Below are 23,749 nucleotides of genomic sequence, written 5' to 3' on the forward strand. Positions count from 1 at the left end.
AGACAATCTCTATATGAATCTAGTAATAAGAGTCAAGTTTGAAAATGAAATACATGATTCGAGCTCGGAAAAGACATTTTGGCTTTTATTGATTCAAAAGAAGAAAATTCTTTTTTTTTTCTCTTTCTCTTTTTCTTTTTTCTCTTTTTTTTAATCCAAAACAAGCTCAAAGAATAAGGTAAAACTATACCAACCTTCATGAAGAATAACTTCCAACTCTTCCCTTGATCTTTGGGCGAAAAGATAATATGATTGAATTCATTTTCTTTCAGCTGGCGTCCGTTTTTACGAAGCCATAAGATTTTGGTTATACTTTATTTCTATGATGTTGACAAGGATGCCTCGCCTCCTCTTAAAGGAAAACCTTTATGATGGGTTATCTCTTGTGATGGAACAGGTCGTGAAACGAATAGCATTTAAGGGGAAAATGCATTTATTTTCTACCATGGCTATAAAAATGGCATTTATTATATTTTTGTCTGTCCCAATTTCGGGATAGGTGGTTTACTTACTTTTCTTTCCCCACTTAAGTTTTCCTTACTTTTAGCCTACTTTTCATACTAGGTTTTCTTACCAGATATTTTCCCTTGTCCCCAAAAATATAATGTACGCATTAAACAAGACTTTTTTGCGTAGAGTTACTCTAGAAAAATTTTATTATATTGTCAGCAGTATCATAACGACTTACTATAAAAGTAGAAATTTCGTCATTAATTCATAGTAGTTTAAGTACGTTAAAAGTTTGCATAGCATGTACTATATTCTTTTAAAACTTAAAAATACTGAAAAAAAAACCGTAACAACTCTTCATTGTAATTATTAGCTACAAAAAATAAATATATAGAAGAAACATAAAAATATTTTTGTTTCTCTTATTTTGATTGATACTTCGAAAACAATATAGCTACTTAGTGTATGGACTTGGAAATGTATTAGTTGTTTCCAGGCTAATAAAATTCAATCAATAATAGCTTATATTTTCAAGTTTTTGAAAAAATTTCAAACAAGAGTGTATATCAGCTTTAAAAACTAATCTGAAATCTAAATTAAGTATCATTAGTTTTTTTTTTTTTTTTTAAATGCTTACCTTCATAAATGAAATATTAGTAATTACGTTTCATTCAAAGCTCAAATCCTACAATCCTTCATCAGAAATGTGAATCTTGTAACCCAAGTTAATTCAAGTAATCACCCGAAAGACTTCCAAACTCGTAATCAAATTCACAGAATGAGTATGATATTTAATACTCGACGTTGGAACTATAATCTGCAGAGAGGCTCATAAATTATGCAAATAAACAGAAGACATTTTATGTGCAATGCATTATTCAATCGGTGGTTTTATGCAAAGACAAGTAGATAGTTAAACTCAAGGCTGCATGATCTTGAATCTGATGTGTAGGGCACGATTTAATGATCTTGTTGAAGAACGGACTTGAACTTTTATGCTTTTATATTAGCTAATGTTGCGTTTGAAACGCATTAATCATATCAGCACTGGTATTCTTGCATAAATTTACTGAATAGCTTTTAGTAATGCTTTTAAAAGGCATTGAGCAATATTTTTTGTGGAGTCATCCGGGGTAATTTCTAGACAAAACGCAGCATATCCAACAGTTACAAAATCTAACGAAACCGAAGTTGCCATTTTTGATATTTAACAAGCACAATGTACTGTCTTTTTAAAGATAAGTACTTGATGGTTAATGTTATTATGTCTTGTGATTTAAGCATTTATAGATAATATTGAGGTAGGAATTACTGCAGGGACACATAAGGAAAAGTTTCCTTGTGTTGCCTTTTAAGTAAAATATGTGAAAGAAAAAAAAACTGAATCTATTCTTTTAAAAATAGTTCTTAGAATAACGGGGGAAAATCCTCTGAAAACTATTTGATTAAGGTTAAAAAAAAGTATTTTTCTGAAAAATGAGCTAGGTTACCGTTTTGGACAATCAGTTGGGTAAAATCGGGGACTCACGTAAAACAATGTATTTTCTAGGTGCCATTTAAATATTTATCGGGAGACAGAACATTTTTCAGATTCATCATTTCATGGATGAATCTGAGAACATCATTTCACAGATGACAGAAAGATCAGTTGAAATTACAAATTAGATTACAAAACATGTGCTCACTACGGTTTTAAGCTTCTTTTAAGAAAATAACTAATTAGAAAAGTGATATACAACTTATATCACCTTTTCTGCACTTAAACAAGCTTCACATACCCAACCTCAACATCTGTAGCACTAAAAACACCCCTCTTTGTCTTTATCCAAACCCGGGGATGACCCCGTTCTGGACAACCTCACTGACCCCATTTGAGCCGCCAGCAATATATAATATTTTAGAAACATGGTGCCCTTTTCTACAGAACTTTGATAATGTATCTTGAAGTATATCAAAACTTAGCTTAATCTAAGTAAAATCAATGCCGTGCACATGTAATTCGTTTGTCATTAGGTGACTTCATAATGGCATATAGAGTAAAAGATAGAATCGGACAAAAAAGGGAAAAAAATTGAAATTTTCTTACATAAGAATAAACCGTCAATTCCGTCAACAACTCAACCGATGTTGGTGCCTACACAATAAGGAATGAGCTCTATGTATTGCATTGTTAATGTCAGCAGCAGTGAGAAAACGGATGGTCCCCATTTGAGCCGACGTCAACATTTTAGAAAATGCCCCCATATCATGCAAATGAGCTTTTTTTAAATGTAATTTAGAAATATAATCTAAGTAACTAAGGCAGTCTTATCTTTCATATCCTCAAATGAAATAAAATTTTTGCAAAAAATAAGTAAATAAATAAATAAAACGATCTAAAGCTTAAACTATGACCATAACCTTTAAAATGTGTCGGGAATAGTGACAATGGTTTTTTTAAAGAAAGCATGCAGATAGTTCATAATTATTTTTATTAAATAAATAGTAAGCTCATAATTCAGCAATTTATCTAAGTTTAATACAGATTTTATTAGTCTTACTAGAATTTTTTATAACTTTATTGATTTTTTACACGAAAAATACCAGTGTTCAAGGAATCATCCATAAAACTCTTTATCCATGAACTACAACTGAGGCAGTGAGAAGCAAAGGGATCTAAGTCAGGGGTGCGCCCCCCTAAGAAAAAGGGTGCAGCCCCCTAAATATCACGACTCTCCCAAAGCAAGACTCGCCCCCCCCCCCGAAAAAAAAGGTGAAAAATACTTGAACAAAAGTGAAAAGTGAAACATCCCCTCCTAAAAATTTTAATGGCACAGTCTGCGCCATGACACCCCCCCCCCCCCATGTAGGCACCCCTGTGTAAGTGTACTTTTTCAAGTTTTGAGTAAAACGCGATTAAAGTTACGAGGTTACATAGACTTTCATTGAATTTTTTTTCTAAGTTATGCTGTACAGCAGCAGCCACCAGGGTGACTAGTATTAACTCTTGTCCCAAGACCAGGGAGAGTCTCACCTACTATTTGTACTGGTTGCCTCCAAATTTTTAATTTTGACACGTACATCCCTTTTCTTCTTATGGCCTCATCTGGTCTCTACATTTCTTTGTTAGTTTCAGTGTGTTATCGCTAATTCTGTATTAAACTTTAACAAGGGTTTCTTTCCTGTTCGATAATAGTTTGTAATTACTTTTTGATGCTTATTCTATATCACCAAATTGTTTCATTCAACAATTCTTTAGCAATAACTGCTTCCCGTGTACAGGTTCCACCGATATGATAAGAAGATGAAATTTTTATTCAAAATCATTCCACTACACAAAATTTTAATTAGTCCCAACTTTTTCGCATGCCGACCTAATCTTCATTCTCTTCACAATTGTTGACCTATTTTTCCTGTGAAATGGGTATGCTGTGCGTTAACCAACAAAGGAAATCGTGTTGATGCTATTTAGATAATTAGCCTAATCTGTAACTAATGGTATCCCTCGTGATTGAATCGAGAGCATTAGGTTTCATGGATTTATTCTGATGGGACGTTTCAGGTTTCATTTATCCTTGTGAGTTTGATAAAACTAACTGTGAGGAAATTTCCGCTTTATTTTGAACACCCAAGCAATTTCCTTACTTGCGTTTCCAACACAAACTAGTACTCTCCAAATGTTTAATGAATATTGACTTTACAAATAATCAGATTCTCCATTTTGCACATTTAACTAACATCAAAGGCCGTATGGATAAATGATAACTACTTTTGAAGAACATCCATTTTGAAGAACATGTTCTTTAATCTATAGGCTCACCTCTTTCGTTTGAGAAAATGGCTCCCTGTAACACTAAAACTAGTTTTCACAATCAATTACAAAAATCTGTGCATTAACAACATTGATGTTCAGCATTTGTATATCTCGTATTTTCATTAAAAAACTGACACGTTTATCTAACTGTATTACTAACATTAAATGTTGTGAAGAATAAGAGCAATTACAGCATTATATTGACAATACTTCAAGAAACTTTTCTTATTCTGTGCCACTCAAAAAGTTTAGATACATAATGCTAGATTAAACATATGCATTCTTATCAAGATGAAAAATTGGGCACATGTATTCTTATTTTACTCAGGTACAAAAAAGTTTTGCAGAAAATCGTTTGCTCGAAGTTGTCTGAAAATGAATTTAAATGTTTCCTTTCTACATGAAACATATATTTAGCGATTTAATTTATACTGAGAAAAATGGTAAGTGTTTGAGAGAAACAATTCGGTACAAAAGAATTCTCATTTATTAATTCTGAAAAATGTTTAAGAGAAGTAATTATATTTGCGATGTCTTTCCGTAACAGCTGTTTCAAAGTTAATGACTTTTTTTTCTCTCTTTTCTTTGCTTGGTGGAAGTCATTTTCTAACCCGCATTATTTGCGTCAAGCAGAATACAAAAATATATTCTCCATCCGCGTAGTTGAAGAAAATTTGTGTACTCGCTGCGGGAAGTCAGTGATTTCCTGAAAAGTAAAATTTTATCGGGACAATAATGTAATACAAATGAGTAATTCCATTTTCATGTTTGACAAAATTCATTTATATTCAAAGAGTATAAAATAGAAAACTTCAATTAATTTAAACATACGATATTAGGCAGTAAAACGATTTTATTTAGTATTGAATGTACAGATTATACCTAGCAAAAGAGCGAATGTTATTTTTACGTTTGTTTATTTTGTAGAAGTTATTTGTAAAGGTTATAGCTGTGGGCGATGTACAGAAAATGAGTGGGAAGCATATCGGATGTCATTTATGCTTAGAGTATTCTTTAACTATATCTCGATATTATTTTTTTTCTTAAAATAACTCTTGTAACTAAGTCTTTATATTCAGTATACTCTTAATTTAAACATGTGCGCTGTTATATTCAAGTTGTATCATGGCACATTTTTCTGAATGTCAGAAACAGTGTTTGTATTAAATACATAAGGTCAAATGATGGTATTTTTCGTATATAAATTTTCGATACCATTTGTAGTCAATACGCAAGAACTAGATTTTTCTTAGATCCAAAAAATTAGAAAAAGTGGAGAACAGTCATCAAATCTAATATAACATTGGGTTGGTTAGGGTAAGTGGGACCTTTTTTGAGCAAAGTTCGTTTTTGAAACCTTGTACAAAAGTTTTGAAACAAAATATTTTAAACTTATTGTCTTATTTTGTCTTGGACACTATTAATCAACTAAATTTCATCATTATTTTCTTTAAAAAATGCGTTAAGTATTCTTAACGATAAAATGAAAAAAAAATCAGATGGGTGTCTCACTTATCCCATAATAAGAAGTAAGTGGGTTACCCCTCTTTCATTTAAACTTAAATCAAGCCTTTCCAAAAAAAAGGGGGTAAGGAGGTTTTACTCGATACGGTATATAAAATTTTAGTATGATTTTTTTTTTTTTTTTTTTGTAAAAACATCAATTTACGAGATATTTACTGTCTTGTAATTCTGTATGACAGAAAATTTTGAAACAAAACAATTACATCTCTGAAATTTTTTGAAAGCCTTTCGGTACATAGAGAGAGTGGCCCAAAGTGGGTAGGTTTCCGAAGAACGCTTGAAAATTGTAGTTTTTGGCTTTTAATCGCAACAATTTCGGTTTTATTTCCTAGCAGGGTTCTTGAACTTCAAAATAAAAAGTGATTTTTTATTATTTCAAACCCAACAATTATTTATTATCAAACTTAACAAACATGTGAAAAACCCGCTTTGCCCTACCAGGTTGCTCAAAGTGGGTAAGCTTAACTAATTGTGGTTTGGTACATTTGCGAATCAACTATAAAGTTCTAAATGATTAAAATAGTTGACTATCTACGTGCCATTATTTAAAAAATATAAAATAGTTGTATTTATCCAATTTAAAGAGAGTACATTTGTTTAGAAAACATAAAGAAATAACTGAGTTAATTTATAGACTAGAGTAAATTGCCATCCTAAAAAATAACTTTTTAAAGTTACTTATCCTATTGAAAGAGAAAATCTAAATCAGCACACGAGTCAAGAAATTTTAAACAAATATATGATTAAATCCTATACTCGCTTTGCCCAAGGGCACGTTTTTTATTTCAATGATTTTAACCTTATATTAATAATTTAAAAAAAAAAACGGAATGACCATCGTAGTTTATAGGTGGATAGTGTCAGAATAAGTTAATGTTAATGACAATAAAAAAAAAGGCTGGTCTTGGACTAATTACAAGTTACAAAATTTCCTTTTTTTTTAGAAAAGTATCATTTTTTAATTTTAAGCCTGGTTGCGCCATGCTGCTTTACTGCTGCTTCGCTGGGACTGATAATAACTCGGGGGTGTTCTAAAAATGTCTTTTTCTCTTTTTGTTTGTAATATGCTTCCATGTTATATGTGAAAATAATACTGTGTTTTTTACTTTTTCATTCGAAGGCACTTCCGAATGCTACTCAGTTTTACAGTTCTAAACTGTAAGTTCTAGGATTAGCACTTGATTTTCACCTTTTTATGACTGATACAACTTTATTTTTCCTAATTTTTCACGGGACAGTCTACTAAATTATGTTAAGCTAAATTTGCAAAAACTTCCTTAAATAAGTGACATCACAATACTTTGAAATCTATTGTAAAGAAAGTACCGTAAATATACAATACCATGAATAAATAAATAAGCAAAAACTTGGTAGACTCATTCAAATCTGAGCCTAATGTCCATTCAAACGGAATAGTAAAAAAAATAATAAATCTTTAAACAAAAAAGTATTTTTTATAAAACTCAATAGAATGAATTTACAAGATACAAGACATTTTCAAGATAGAAGCTGCTCAAGATAAAGTTCGAATTCTTTTAGACAAAATCCCTCACATCTACCACATTGTATTCAGAAAATAAATGAAAAAGCAACACCTTTTGGAAGATTCATTCGAATCTGAGTAAATGGTGTATTCAAACGAAATAGTGCAAAAAGTTAAGTTTGATAAACAAAAAACTATTTGCAATAAAGATAAATATAAACAATGTAATAAGAATTTCTATCTCCAAAAAAGAATCTATATGCAGCTCAAGTTCTTTTAGACAACATCGGCCACATGTTTAACGTTCCAAAAAAATGCAAAAACGAATCAGCTGCCGAGGAACTCCGTCAATTAACTTTTGTTCCAGTCCGCTATCCAATCCGAAAATCTCGCTATCCTCCTCACAATAGAGTACCGATGAAGAAGGATTAAATTGACTAAAAGAGAGTTGCGCTACAGGGGCAATGTAATCTTACAATTACGCCCTTCACTACAAAGAATGTCATGTGAAATCTTGGAATGGAATTTCGCACTCACAGAATAAAAGAAGACATTTTGCTGCTATGTGTTATGCGTATAGCAAAAGAGATTGATTGAAGTTTGCTCTAACACTTAAATTACTCTTTTGAATAGATTTGCCAGATCTAGGGATCTATTGTAGTGCTTGAGTTGAGGTTAAACAAGGAATCAAATCGTGAAAATGACTGCTGTAGAAAATGAGGTGGAAATCAGGAATCAGAAAGCGAAGAAAGGCTTTTAGTTCGATTTTATCCGTGAATCAGATAATACATGAGCGCTAATTTAAGGTCTGTGCACAAAATACATTCAGTATTTTTTGTTATTACGTTATTTGATGAATGTATTTTGCTAAATTTTATAGTTACATATTCTTAAAACACTGAGAAAAAAATACATGTATGAGTGAAATTAAATTTTTACCTTTATTGCTTGAGCAGTATTGAAAAACTCAAGTAATTAGAAAAATAAGTATCAAAACATTAAAATCAATATGTAACAGCAATCAATGTACATTGTAAAGTTTTTTCTTACGCTATTTCTTTTATTAATCAAATGAATATTACCACATCTATGTCATTTTAAGTGTGTTCTTTTTTATTTCTATGGCAATTATAAAAAGAGCTAAGCATCATTCAAGCATTAGAAACTTATTTGCTCCTAGTGTGGTCTTGGGTGCTCCAGAACCTGCTTTTCCACAACAAACTATCCCATGTGGCAATGACAATGACGTTGCCGACCATTTCAGATGATTAATTCTCTCTTCTTGACATACAGATTTCTAGATTTAGCAATTACTGTATCCAGTTTTGTAATGAAGCTGCCCTAGCATCACATCTAACACTAACAAGGGAAATAATTGCAAGAGGTCGGATTACAAGTTCAGTTCTTTGTTCTTTACGGCAAAATTAGCTTCGTTTAGGAAAGGAAAATTCGTATTTCTTCAGAATCGTTTTGCACAGCTTTGATAAGTTATTTCGGACTAAATGTTCATTGCACGTGTTATTGTTTTTGCTTATTTTTCAAGAACTTGATTTTACGTTGCATGCTTCTTTACGGTTGTATAAATGATTAGCCTTCAAATAATATCAAACATAACCCTCTACTGCCGAAATTATTTTTAACCGTAGAAAAGAATATTTACATGCGCAGAAAAGTAAACAATAATATATTTACCACATAAAGGTGATTTTTTTTTTTTTCAAAATGTTTTGTATTTTTAAAATAGACTCCATGACTGAAATATTAGCTTGTATCAGTTCTAATAGCCTCAATGCAAAACTGCCATATCGGTTCTACTCAAGTCACACTGGCCGACAAAGGAATAACGCTCCAATACGGAAATATAATTATGGAATTTGATGTGAGCTTATAGTCACATTAAGCATGACAAGACATGACACCCCGAAGTCCCCCGCGCCTACCATTTTTACGGAGTCACACTGAACAGTATCGGATTAGGAATTTCTTGATATCAATAATATTTATTTAGAAAATATATAATAATGCTCCTATAGGGAAATATAATGAAGAAAATTTTAATAGACCTCATAATCACAGTGAACAGTAGAGGGTTAAAAATATATGGCATTGCCGTTTTGTCTGTATAGTTTATACTTAATTTAAAATTTATTCAAAAATGTATTTTTTTAATACTACAATTGGGGATATGACTTATTGCGTATGCAATTTGTTTGAGAAATGCTATCTGTACGATGATTTGATTTTTAAAATTTCCAGATTTATAAGTGCGCTTTTTCTATGATATCTAGTGTGTTATTTCCGTTTGAAAAGAATAGTAAGTTAAAAATTTAAAAAAAAAAAAATCAGAAAATTTGCAAAACTATATATATATTTTTTTAAATTTGCTGTAATCAACTGCAATAGTGGTGCCCATCCTACGTCTTGCAGGCCACATTCGGCCCGTGAAGCCGATCCGTGTGGCCCGTTTATTTGTTTAGTGTTACAAGTCAAATAGCATGATTAGTGACAATGTTACAAATTTGGTGACGAATATTCAGAAATTGGCTTCTGAATAACATGTATTTAATAAAATAAGCATCAAAATAATGATAACCTCAGTTATTGGTTTGTAATTTCATTTCCATTCCCATATTTCCCCATGTTGTCTAGAAAAGAATGAACTATTTTGAAATTTTATATGTGTTCTGGCCCGCAAAAATGATTTTAATATGGGATGCATTCGGGCAGAAAAAGGTTGGGCACTACTGAACCACGGCATAGCAATTCAAAGAAACAGTCAAATGCAATGCTTGGCGACGTTTTTAAGGACATACTGGGCGAAATGTGTTTTGCAAACAATGCATGAAATGTGTACAAAGAAACAAAAAAGATCTAGGAAGCCAAATCTAATCAAAGATTATAATATTAAAGTCATTGGTAAAACGGACATTCTTTTTTAAGAAGCAATATGATACGTAATAAAAGCAATTTCTCCGTAAAAAATATTGAAAATTATTAATAAATAACCGAAATCAGTTAAGGAAGTAACCTCAAGAACTGTAACAACCTGTACGTAGGTAGCAACAATTGAAGTAAAGGCCAAAACCGTCTATCTGTGAAGGTGCATACAGCTTTGGACTATATTAAATTACTCTATCTTTGCAATGATTGTTTATCGATAGTAATAGTTGTAACTGTCATTAATGTCTTCACGCCGAACGTCTTTAATGTATACTGATATTATTATTTGGGGAGATGGGAGCAAAAGAAACGCTACTATGGATTTTTGATGATTTTTTTTAACTTTCGATTTGATTTTTTTTCCCCATCCCTTCTTTCTCCTCCCCTCCCCCGACTTCAACTTCATGCAACAATTTTTCTCGACACTTGTGTATGTATGTAGTAAGTGCAGTATGTTCGTTTTTAAAGCTTTGTTTGTAATTATTACATTTACATATTTTATACATATACATTTCTACTTGGAAAATCCGAAATAGCAGATATATGAGTTAAAATTCTCAGTGTTCAAAAAGGATTTCTAATGTAACATTTTCAATGAAGCATTTTAATAAACAAATATTTCTGAATTAGTTTAAATTAATCAGATAATGTGACAAAAGTTACTATATTAAGCGATAATTAAAATAAATCCGGCTGCTCAGGAATAGATCCTAACGCATGAACTAGTAATGTACAATGGACCTTAATTACGCATTTAATCTTAGCACTGAGTTTTCATTTAATGCTCTTCAACAAATCACTTAATTAATTCTCGGAGTAGTTCATTCGAAATTGCACGGTTGAGTTAATAAATATATTATAAGCGCATTTCTAAGTCATAATAAGTTTCTCAAATTATGTTAAGCTAAGTCAAAATGTGCAATATGCCTAAAAAAATTTCACTCATCGAAACAAAAGTGCATCTATTTCTTACACTTTTCAAGAAAAATAATTTGTGTTTTAAATGTAAAATCAAACAACGCGATTGATGTACAAATTTGCAAAAGATCACAGACTTCTGCTTCGGGGTTTAAAGGGTCCTCGTTTTCAATGCAAAAGATAAGCTTTTGGATGTAAAGATACCTCTTATAAAAGGCGTTTGTTTTCGTTTTAGCTTTCGTCGAATGTCTTTACATGTATAATAAGCTCACATTTTGCATTAGAGAAAGGATTTCCGTGTAACTCCAAAAGACATGACTGGTATTTTTTAAGGTGGTTGAGGATATATGTTTCATTCTTTTTACGAGACTATGTATTTATTTCCCAAATTGTGTGCTGCTTATTAACCACTGACTTGTAATCATCATTTATATTAAATAATTCATTATTATTAAATAATTCTGTTTTTGATGTTATCGTTAGCTCATTTTATGCATGCTTTAATAATGCATCTACATGTCAATTTACATATCTCTCGTTACATAGCTCTCTTCGATCTACAAAACTTTCAAAATATTATTTCTTTCGGTAATTCATTAAGAAAGATCATAGTCCAGATACAGAATTTACAAGCATGCCTTTTCGGCAATATAGAGAAGATACATAACTCTGTTATATATCCAGTTACTCAGTAAGAAACTAAGATACGTGACATGCATTTTTCTTTCTATTCTCTTCTTTTTCTTTCTTTGCTATCAAACCGTCTATATTATTTAAATATTAGAAGTAGTACACAAACGCAGATTGCATTTTTGCAATTGAAGTTAAATCTTGGAAGTTCTCATAGCTTAGTATATTTATTAAGACATTTTAAGATGATTCTGAAATGTGACTTACATTGTGCGCCCAGTTTTTAGAACGTAAGCCCTTTTTTTCTTTGTATTTCAATCGCGTTTATAGCTGTTGCTTTTTTAACAGTTAATTTTCAACTATTATATACAAAAAAATACCTTTTACGGATTTATATCATATTACATTAGTTATGTTAAAAAAATTACTTATTTTTTGTTAATTATTTAATTTTCTTACAATTCATTTTTTTTTTTTTAGTTACTTAAACCTTCTCGGTTATTATTCTATTATTTAAACCTTTCTTCTACTGCCAACTCACATTTAACTTTAGGAGGGAATTGATAAATATTAGGTCAATAATAACGATTTGTAAAAGGGTTATTCTTCAAAAAGTGTAACTTTTCTGTCACACGCCTTTTACAGTAAAACCTTTTAGGAACAATTCATTTAACACTTTTTTAAATTTCATCAAAAATATATCTATTTAAACTTGCCAACAATTTTTTGATAATAATTTTCATTTCAGTATATTTTTAGTTCACAACATGTGAATTCTCAGCTCCGTGGCATATCACACACCTTGTGTGGTTGTTTATGTCACTTAATAACTTATTTAATTAAAAGTATATACTTATTTATTGATTGTTCTCCTTTCACAAGTGTTTTAGTTCGTTTTATTGGGATAAGGATTTATGTCGGACAATAAATTCTCACCCCCGTTACCTAAACACAAATAGCCATTCCTCATTAACACGTGGCAGTAATGACATCAAATTTTATTTTCCATGATAAAGGGAGCCAACTTGTTTATTTTCAGCCATAGTTGAAGTTGTGAGATTTTTGTCGAAAGACAAGAAGATAGATTTTGCATTAAAAACTTAGTGTAGTTATTCCGACTTCTCACATCCGTGAACTTGAATTTCAAGAATGTAAATGAATGTAAAAAAAAGAAGTGATCAGCTTAAGTGAATATGCTTAACATGTGCAGATTGTAGCAACGAAGAAAAAAAATTTCCCTGAAAAATGTATCTATTAGGCCTATATTAATGGAAAATTCCTCACCTCCGTGACTGACCTTATGAATGTCATTATTTCTGAGGGGAACATAAATGATGGAGATGAAATACATCAATAATAGGAATTCTACCAAAATTATAAATTGTCCGTATATCCTCAAATTTACTAAATACTAATTTTTAACATACGTTTAAAACAACTAATTAAGCCATACTTTAATTAAGTGAGCTTAATATTATATTCCCACTAATCATTCCAATAGCTGATTGTTTGCACAATTAAAAAAATTGTTACAGTGACATAAAATTGAGCTCGATTTTTAAATATTAAAAGTTTTTTCCTTTTTTTATTTCCGTGAACAAGGCATTTTTTATTTATTTTTTTTTTATTTATGCGTAAAATAATTGGAACTTAGTTGGGCCATTGTTTATGGTTACTTCTAGTAGGTAACACTTTCATGTAAGAATGAAAAAAAAAAAAAAAAGCAAAAGGTTTCGAAATTCAAAAATATTTGCGTTAAAAAGTTACGTTTTCTGGAGAATGACCCATAAACTAAAAGGTTCCTAAAGTTATATTTGAAAGTTTGTATTTGTACTTGATTATGCTTGATTTCGTGAGTTTCGTTAAAATAGCAATTTAATCATAAAAATATACAAAATATAAAGAATTAAAGCACCAGATGAGGAAAAAATACGGAACCAAAACACATACAATAACAACATTTGACGTCTAAAAATCTGATACACCAACTGTGCGCTACTCAGCCGACTTGAAATTCGTACGTACTAAGATTTTCTAAAACTATATTACTTGCTAATGTATGTTTAAAAAGATTATATACGGTATATTATCAGCTAAGATTGTTTAAAACCATCACTGTTACGTTTCAGAAATCTACTAAACCTAAGATCTTTTCTTCACTAAATTTTAAAATGAAATTTAGTTGAGACGCGACTGTTTGTTTATGCAAAGTAAATCATTTGGTAAAAATCTATACTTTTCTACCTATAACTGTTGTTTTTTTTAATCCTTTTTCCGAGTATCAAAGTGTTTTCTTTCCTGACTATGCCAAGGGGCACATTCATGGAGGATATTTCAAGGTCAACCATTAAGAACCTTTGATCTCTCGCTTTGTTTTCAATCCTAGTATTGTAATATGGAAGCATAAAAGTATTGTTGAGTATCAACCTCTTTTTGAATATTCCTCCGAAAGTACTCTGGTTGAGTCACTCATTGACTGTTCCTTTTTATTTTAATCTCTCCGTCTTTATCTTTAAATTTGAACAATATTTCCATTTAATTCTATACTAAGTGAAAAAGTAGTTCAAAGAAAACTCTATTCATCTAGAAAATTTAAATCTCGAGTATTTTATGTATAACACATGAATGAACTTCCAAGGTTGACGATTTGCTAGGTTTCTTTTTTTTTTTTTTTTTTTTTTTTTTTGAAAAATTCAAGTTCACTTCTAACTCTTGAGTCAGGGAAATGGTCTAAGGAGATCGATTTCTGCGAAGGAAAGACATCGAGCTGGATTTCCTACAAAAAGTCTTGATCGTTTCTTCCATCGAAATAAGAAAAAGAAAACCTAGCTAAGAAAAAATGATGAATGAGGGAATTTTTTGTAAGTTTAAAAGAAAAATTCAAACATTGAGCCTTTTAAACGATGTTTTTACTTTCAAGAATATTTTAACAATAGAGGTGAGCATTTAAGGTTTTATACTATTTATAGTTTGATTTTCCACTTTAAAAAATCGAAATGAAGTATGAAACTTAAATTCCCTGGCATAGCGTTAGCAAAATTCAACGTTTCAGTATTAAAATCCAATAAGTGCAATCTAATACAATTAGCAAGTGAAAATTAAATGCTAAAAATGAGGATTAAGAATTTTTCCTAATAACTTTTTTTTTTTTTAATAAACGAAACATTTATTAATTTTTGTAGCTACATCCCTGTCAGTTTTCGTCCTATAGCTTTTTCTGGAACTAGAAACAAAGAATTCTAGTTTTCCAATATTAGTGTTTTGGTTCGAAGGTATTGCAGGTTCAGAAAATATCATACCAATACCTCTCACGTAATATGAGTTTTCAGTTATAACATCTGCTTAAAGACCTACTCTTCAGGTGAACTCAAAAATACAAAATGACATTAAAATACGAAAAGTAAGCAAGATATTTTAACGAATTAAAATTATGAAATCAAAAATCGAATTCAGAATAATGAAATAGAATTATGCCTATTGGTTGTTCGGTTTACTGTTTCGTTTGCCTTTTGTTTTCCTCCAATTGAATTAGTTTTCATAGAACTAATAAAAGGGATTGTTTTTTCTATTTTTCTTCGTTAACACTTTGACTGCCACGGAAATTTTCAGAAATCTCGCTTAAAATGACAATATGATTTAGTCACATTATATTATTAAAAACTTTAATTCTTATGCATCGTTATCATCAAAAAGCATAAAAAATGAAACCACCTACACTGTTAAAACCAGAGATGACTGATGGGTGCCCTTTATGCCTTATGGTGCAAAGACGGAGCCGCAGGATGCAATAGGGCTAGGAACTATGGTTTCGATGCCATTTGGCACCTCAATGAATGAAAGATTTTAATAAAGGTGCCAACAGCTCAGTAATAGCCAATTGCAGAATGTTTTCCTCCATAAGGGTTCCTCGCTTGCACATGCACTTCCCCATAAGTCAACAACTTTAATGCCGGACGAAGAAGCTATTACGTAGTAGTTGGTATTGAATTTTCACATTGGATAGAGAACAAAACTGGACAAATATTCAACATTTCTTCGACAAATCCTCAAAATCTTGCGTATGTACAGGCATTCAATCAAGGTGTAACGTTTGGGGATTTCCAACAGGCTTTGTGTTTTTAGAGTTGTATTTCAAAGTAAACTGACTACTACATTTTGTTCAGTTTTTGTTAGTTTATAAATTAATTCACATGGCTTTCTTGGGGACGGAGGTGTGGATACTACGTTATTAACGCATTTTACCTGTTCCATTTTGAACTTCGAAAGTGCAGTTAAGTTGCTTTGTTGAGGAACACACTGTAAAAAAATCCTTAAAATTTACGGTAAAACGTTTTTTGAAATATTAAAGTTAATTGCCAAGATGCAGTAAATCACCTAAAAATCTCAGGCATCACTTAACATAAATTTGAAAAATGCTATCAACATCCATGTCTTTTCAAGATGTTAGAAAGGCAGGGATGGATCCTTTGAGGGACTATCCACAGGTAAATTTTTGATATCAAAGTTACGAGAACGCAAAATTTAGACAAGTTTTAATGATGAAGGGAGAAGGGAGGTTTGGAATTGCGCTTCAGTCGTGGAGATTATACTGCCGTGGGTAGGTTAAGGGCAGAACTGCAACTTTTTTGAAAGGGTAGTAATTGAGCTTCAGATGAAACAGAAAATCATGAAGTTGAGTACATGTTACACTGGTAACTAAAAGTAATTGTGATTGTGAAGTTTGCAGTCAAAAAACTTGTAGTGACTTGTGACGGTTTCAACTCAGGACCATCCTGGCTAACTCAGCTCATTTGTCACATTAATTTTCGCGTATCATACTTTTAGGATTTAAAAAAAAAAGTTAGATCAAGCGCTTTTCGATAAAACTGCAAATAAGCACATTTGCTCCTGATTAAGTATAATCTAGAGAAAACAATTATGAAACATTTTTATGGCCTTTTTCTCCCATTAAACAGCGATAAAAATTTCTAAGCAATTCGGTTTTATAAAAACTGGATTTTTTTTTTTACTTGGATGTAATCTCAATCACGTTAGGATTATACAAATTTTGGTTTACCTTTGCTTGAAAAATCTCTTTTTGTATGGTTTTTAACCTCCTCTTGTTACGCATTTAAGACCTCAAGATTTACAACGGCTCATTCTTTTCGGTACGCGAAAGGCGCTTAACATGTTATTGTGGATTTAATCTTTTCTCTTGCCACTTACATAGATTGCTTAAAGCTGCACTTTTCCTTTCTTTAAACTCTTTTTACATTGGAATCTTCTCTTTTGAACCAGATTAAGTACTGTTAAACTTTAAACTGCGGTAGTTTCCGCAAGATAAATGTAATATTGAGTGTCAATTGAATTTAAATAAGAACATACAACAAATTGAATTTAAATGTGAACAGCATCTAGTGCCCATACTTATGACAGTTTTGAAAATTTTCCTTTAGTAGTATATTAATCTTATGTTTTCAATTTTAACAACATATTCTGTTTTGTGGAAAGCCATCGTTTTTACCCAAGACAAATCTGTAGGTTAGTCCCTTAAAAGATAAAACAAAGAAAATATTGTTTCAATTTGGGGATCCTCCCCCCTCCCACTAACTTGGGACACCTAAGCCCCCTCGTATTCTTTGAGACTTATCTTCATTAGAACAAATGTTTGTAATACTTTGGCAAAACGTTTTTTGTTCTAGTTTTCTTATAATGACAAATGTTTTTTCCTGTTACGGTGGGACGCATTTATTTCCATCATTAAAAAAAAAATTTTAACGATATTTTTACTCAATACAAATAACATATTATTTAGTCAATATTCTTCGCAGAGACTTTTTCTGTCCTTAATCCTATACTTGGAACAGCGCAACGCTTTTTGATAAATCTATTATACATCTTTCTTTTTTATACTAGCTTTTGCATACAGTTTTCTTGGGATTAAGTATGACACATGAATCGTAACTACGTTTAAAATAGCGAGATGTGTTTTCGATAGTCATGTGCAAACGAGTGAGATAAACTATGAAAAAGGGGAAACATTCAACTTTTTTTCAGATACTATTGTCCGTTTTCCACGAGAAGTCACTTGACTTCTCCCTCGTCACGTGGTATCCGATGATTCAATTTCGCTGTTTTCCGCAGAAGGTACATTCGTATCATAGCATTTTGTTGTAAAAGCAGCTGTTCTTAAAATGTAAGAATAACTAAAATGATAACAGACAAGTGAAGCAAGTGATATAAAGGACACTAAGACTGTTTTGCACATTAAAATGCATGCCCAAGTTGAGGCTGTCTGGTTATCTCCTTTAGAAGCGCGTGGCTGGCTTACCGATCACTCCCGCGCAAAATGGAACTGTACATTTGAGGAGGCGTGACGAAGTGCCTTCTCCTGAAAAACGGACAATACAGTAGCTTAATTTCCAGACGCATACCTAAGTAGGCATTTTTTTTGTCTGAAAATCTCATGAGTATTTGATTTTATTCAAATAAATAGTTCTATTGCACAAACATTCTATTTGAACACACTCAGAAAACATCATATTTCCTAAACTCTTGCTTTAAGCGAATTAGACAAAATTCCCCTCCCCCACCCCTTAATAGCCCCACATTTTTGCCAAATCATGCTGCGAACCGGCTTCAATTTTTATTAGTTTCAAGTTTAGAAAGTATTTTTACCTTACATTTCTTATACCGTCTCCTCCTTCGCTCTATTTGCTGTTGTACCCCCTAACCTCCCCCATGTGAAGCCATGAGGCCCGAGAATGTCAGTGCAAAGAGCCCGCAAACCTAAAACTCCGTCACTAATGGAGAAACTGCAATTTGTTTCACAGAGTTAGAGTGCGCAGTGTATTTAGCGCTTCATGCTTAACGGTTGAAAACAAGTAAGGGTATTTGGGGGCAAAGTGAAATATTTAACATGAATAACCTTTTTCAAATTGAAAAATAAAAACTTCGTTTTAAATTTTGCAGAACACGATGAAAAAAAATCTACTAAACAAAAAACTTACAGTGAAACGTTATTTTTTATTTTTGGCAATAAATTTGCACCTTCAAAAAAATTGAAAAATTTTCATAAGGCAAAGTGAAAAAAAAAAAAATTCTTTCATAAAATATTTTCTATTTGGTTATTGAAAATATGTTTGATCAAATGAATGAGTAAATAAAAGAATGAATGAATAAATGTATAAATTATTTAGTGAAAGCATGTAATTGAATTATTTAATCAATGAATACGTAAGTGATTTAATAAATGATTAAATATGTAAACGAACTGATCCTTTTCAACTTCCCCTTTGCCTCACATACACTTAACTAATTGTACAAAACAATTAAAATAAAAATAAGCTTAATTATTTTTATATATTAAATACTGCACCGTATATTTGTAGGTCTTAATTAATAATGTAAATAACATGAAGTTGATCATTTTATTATGAAAACAATAATTTTTAACTTACAACAAAATACTACTGTATGAGCAACAATATCTAAAAATTGCTTGTAATGTCACATGTTTTGATTTTTCAGAGTGAACTTTTTCCTTGCTGGAATGGACTGCATGTGTTACTTCATAGTTAATATATTAACAGATAGGTCACGTCAAGACCAGAGTAAATACTACACCATTTCACTTTGTACTGCTATTTCATTTTGCTCCACATTCCACTGTATATCTCGATATTTTAAACATCAAATTATGTTATCTATTTTATAAAGCATTTAGTTGTAGGAATAATGTATCATTTATAGTAACGTAATTGAAGTGTAATTAGTAATGCTGAAAATGAATTATTCAATAGTTTGAATATTTTTAAACCACTTGTTATTTCAGATTATAGGTTTACAGAGCGACCATATTTAAACGAACCAACTTTAAATCTATATAACGAAACTATTGTTAAGAAATTAACTAAATTTTGTGCAAAGCAAAATGAAGCCCTCAGAATACAAAAGATTAATTATTTTCTGACACATTTTGAATTTTTCCTCCTGCCTCAATGTCTTTTATCATACTTTATTGTAAAAGTAACATTAAGTGTAGTATGGATTCATTGTACAAGAAATATGTTCGTGTGCAAAATAATGCTGATGAAATACACAAAAGTAGTTGACAAATACTTTCAGCACATAATTCATCAGATTAAGTTGATGTTTCATTTTATATTAAACTATTCAACATTTGCTCCTCTTTTACTTGAAAACGGAGTTTGTCACTGTGATTGAAGTAGTGTTGACGCTGGGAATGCAATTCAATTTAAGCATTAATATTTATGAGATGTTTCGATTTCTACTTCGACAATGCTCCGGGGATTTAAAACCTTACTCACGCTTTTTTTCCTTTTTTTCTTTTTTTTTTTTCTTTCTTTCTTTTTTTTTTTTTTTTTTTTTTGTGTGTGTATTAAAATCCCACGAATATTTGATTATATTTAAATAAATGAGTTTACATTCTACTTGAACAAACTGAATCATGTGACTCACTTTTTGTTGTTTTTCCTTTTAACTGGTTCTATTTGTGCCATAATAGTAAAGTCGATGCCTTTCATGGTTGCTGCTAAAAACTTTTTTAAGTGTTAAATTTAGAGTATTTTAGTTTTGACTTCACAAACAGGTATTCTTTTTTAATTTCAAAGCACTCTTAAGAAACATATGCAAAATTGTCCTATTTATAATAATATGAAACTATTGCTATGAATTTTTCCGATAAAAAAATTTTTTTTCGGATGTACCTCGAATGCAGTTTCCTTGAAAATCTTGATATAGTACATGGCTTTCTTTCACAAGTTTTACTGTAATTTTTTTTTTTTTTTTTTTTCAATTTTACTCCTAACAGTTTTATTATTTTAAGTTGCATTTCTGTACAATTGCATGAAAAATAATTGCTTAGAAGCATAAGAAATGCTTAGTAATATCTTAAAATTCATGGTAAAGGTTTCCTTACTGTGTGAAGTTTCAGATACTACAATTTGATTTCATCAAGCACAAGGTTTTGCATAAGTCTACGAAAAGCAGCAATTTACTCATAAATGATCCTTTGCAGTAAATGAAAAGGCAAGTATCAATTAATCCATAGTCTGTTTTAAATTTTCATTTTTAAGGCTTGGCATGGTTCCGAAGAGTTCGTTCTTTTTTAACTTCTCTAAAAGTTCGAACTTAACTGTTCTTCAAGGGAAAAAATCTTGTAAAAATAATATATGTTATTGATAACGATCCTTACTTACCTACTATGATATAAGCAAACTTTTTTCCCTTTATTTAAATCGGAACAAAATGTTAACTAATTGGAAAAGGTAGATACCGTCCAAAGGGCTAAAAAGCATTTTTCATATGTTTTGACTTAGGATTTTCACACCTAAGTGAGTTAAATTAGAAATTGTATTTAGAGTGGCAGCTTTACGCATTTTTTAAATTAAGTTCATAAAGAATTTTTTATCGTTCATTCCAAAGAAAGGCCAGGAAGTTCGTCCAGAACTAAAAAAGCCAACTTTTAAATCGGTGCAAACAAAGCAAAAATTATTTATTTTTCAGTAATACCTATTATGAATGTCTCAAGTAGATTAAATTTGCTACAATATAAATCTACAACCATTCCTTCAGACCCATTAGTTTCTGAAGTTAATCAATTCAGAACGAAAAGATGTTACTAAAATTTACGAGGTTCGAAAAAAAAAATCATAAAATTTCAAAGGCTTTATCTCGGAAGCTACTGGGTCTCAAAAGACAATTCTAGATTCATATTGTAGCAATTTAGCCCACTTTAAAGATGTTTATAGTAGGGTTTTTTTTAAAAAAACTAGTCGTTTAGAGTTACAAACAGCAAAACTACAGTGAAGTCTAAAATTTGACGGTTTTTTTCGATTTATGAAAAGGTTTCTTTCAGCACTCGAGGTCCCAAATTTGGATTATTTATTGGACCAATATCATAAACTACTCAGCAAAAAATGAGAACTACAGGATCTGACGCAATGTCTGATGTATATGGTTACCGGACAAAATGACCATTGAACATTTGCAATGTCCTCAATGACAAAAAAATACTTCTACAAAAAGTAACAGCAAGAAAGTGTACTAACTTGCCTGAACTTCTGACAGTTTTTCGTGGGCCTCTTGGTTCGCGATCGTAATCTCTGACAGCATGTTTCAGAAATAGACTAGTTCAATAGACATTCCAATGAGCCTGAACGTTTACTCTTTAAACGTATATTTAGACTGATTTCCAGACAATCTGGGGCCATTAGCAATAGAAATGGGTGGGATACTTTCCTTGGGTATTGCAGAATTGGAAAGGAGGTATCGATTCAAATGGGCTACTACAGTTATTTCTTTCTGAATGTTATGTTGATACAACTTGCATAATGGAAAGATCATAATACGGGAGAATCGAAAATTCTCAGAACATGGAAGATTTAAAAAGCATTCAAGCCTGGAAGAAACGGGCTAATATTTTGCATAACCGCCATCACGGGCGAGTAAAGGGGAAAAGTAGTTTATGATGAAGAAAAATATGTCACATCACCTAAAAAATAATTAAATTGGTCATTATAAAAATACACTGAAAAAACGTTTCTTGTTATTCAAAAATGCCACTTGTAATTCGTCCAATATCGGTGTGGACACGTCCATTTCGTTTGTTTAAAATTGAGATATCTTTAATTCCATAAGCTCACACCTTTTTGTATAGAAAAGGGGGATTCATTGCCTTTTTTTTTACAAATTCGCGATGTTTTAAACGTTTTCGTTAATAATTTTTTGGTCTAATTAGTCATAAAATTTCCTCTTAGATATTACATCCTAAATTACATTCAATTTGCATTAAATACAAGCCTAAAAACGGTTAATGATTAAAGAAAGGATGCGTTCCGCAACACTAAAAATGCAACTAAGATGCTTATCTCATTCTTTAGATAAACAAGAACAAGGTAGGGAAAGCAAAACGCAAAAGTTAAAATGATTAATTTCGTTTTACAAAGTGCTTCTTAAAACGACTCAGTCAGTCATAGGTAAAGAAGTATTTCTAAAATAAAAAATCAGTTTTGTACACATTTTACGTGTACGGAAGCATTTGTTTTTACATTTTATTTAAAATCAACGCACATATGAATGATCTACGTTTTTATATTTAATACGATTATGTAAATCTAGCTGCTACTCAGAGAGGTTTTGATGCTAATTTTATGTTCCCCTTTTCCTATTCATATTTATGAACCAATTTTTCCTCTATGCAGTTGTGTGATAAAAGGGATTTCATGGTTAAAATATACATAACTTTCTCGAATCCGAATGGGAAATGTGAGAATACTTTTTAACCATTACTAAAATAAACTTATATTCAAGTTTTGAAACAATTCTCTTTTGGTGCATTTTATTTTCTGCATTTGATTGATTCAAGAAGGGAGGCAGTGAATGGAGGCAACCCCTAAGAGCCATTGATTTTAAATCATATTGCCATTCCTTGTATGGTAGTATTTTGAAAACATGTAAGGACTATCATGACCCCCTCCTCCCCCCCAGAAAGAAAATTCTGGCTGTGCTGTTGGTTTAGAGTTTCCTTAAATGCGTACTATAATATGAAGAAATGGAGGATTTTAGAGTGTATTAGAGGTAGTGAGGAGCAAACAGATGTAGGTAGACTTTTTAAGTTTTGGGTAAAACTTTTGCAAAGCTCAACTCTTATGCTGGCTTTTATTGGAAAACGTTTCTAAATCATGCTATATAGAAGTACCTAACAGGGCTACTATTATCATTTCTTTGAAAATAAAAACATACAATGTCTTCGCTTACTATTTGTACTACTGTATAAATTTTCTCCAAATTTTCAATTTTGGCAAGCACAACACCTTCAATATATTGATAAGAGGGGACCTGCAATATAGGGAGGGTGGGAAAGGAAGTCAATTGCTCCCCTGGTTTGAAAGAATTCATGTTTTTACATACAACCAGGCATGGTTTTGTTGTTTACCGACAAAATTTCAACTGCGTCATAAACTCTTTGCCTCAGCCCCCGCCCTCCCCTGGAAAAATTCGAAATGACG

At 31.2% G+C, this 23,749-nt stretch overlaps 1 protein-coding gene across 1 annotated transcript in view; it reads left to right on the plus strand.

Annotated features, from left to right (window-relative positions):
- Positions 1–23,749, plus strand: part of LOC129231479 (synaptotagmin-5-like) — a 174,542-nt gene that overhangs the window by 40,234 nt on the left and 110,559 nt on the right. The window lies entirely within an intron of this gene.

Source organism: Uloborus diversus, chromosome 10 (assembly GCF_026930045.1).
Source record: "Uloborus diversus isolate 005 chromosome 10, Udiv.v.3.1, whole genome shotgun sequence".
Lineage (NCBI taxonomy): Eukaryota > Metazoa > Arthropoda > Arachnida > Araneae > Uloboridae > Uloborus > Uloborus diversus.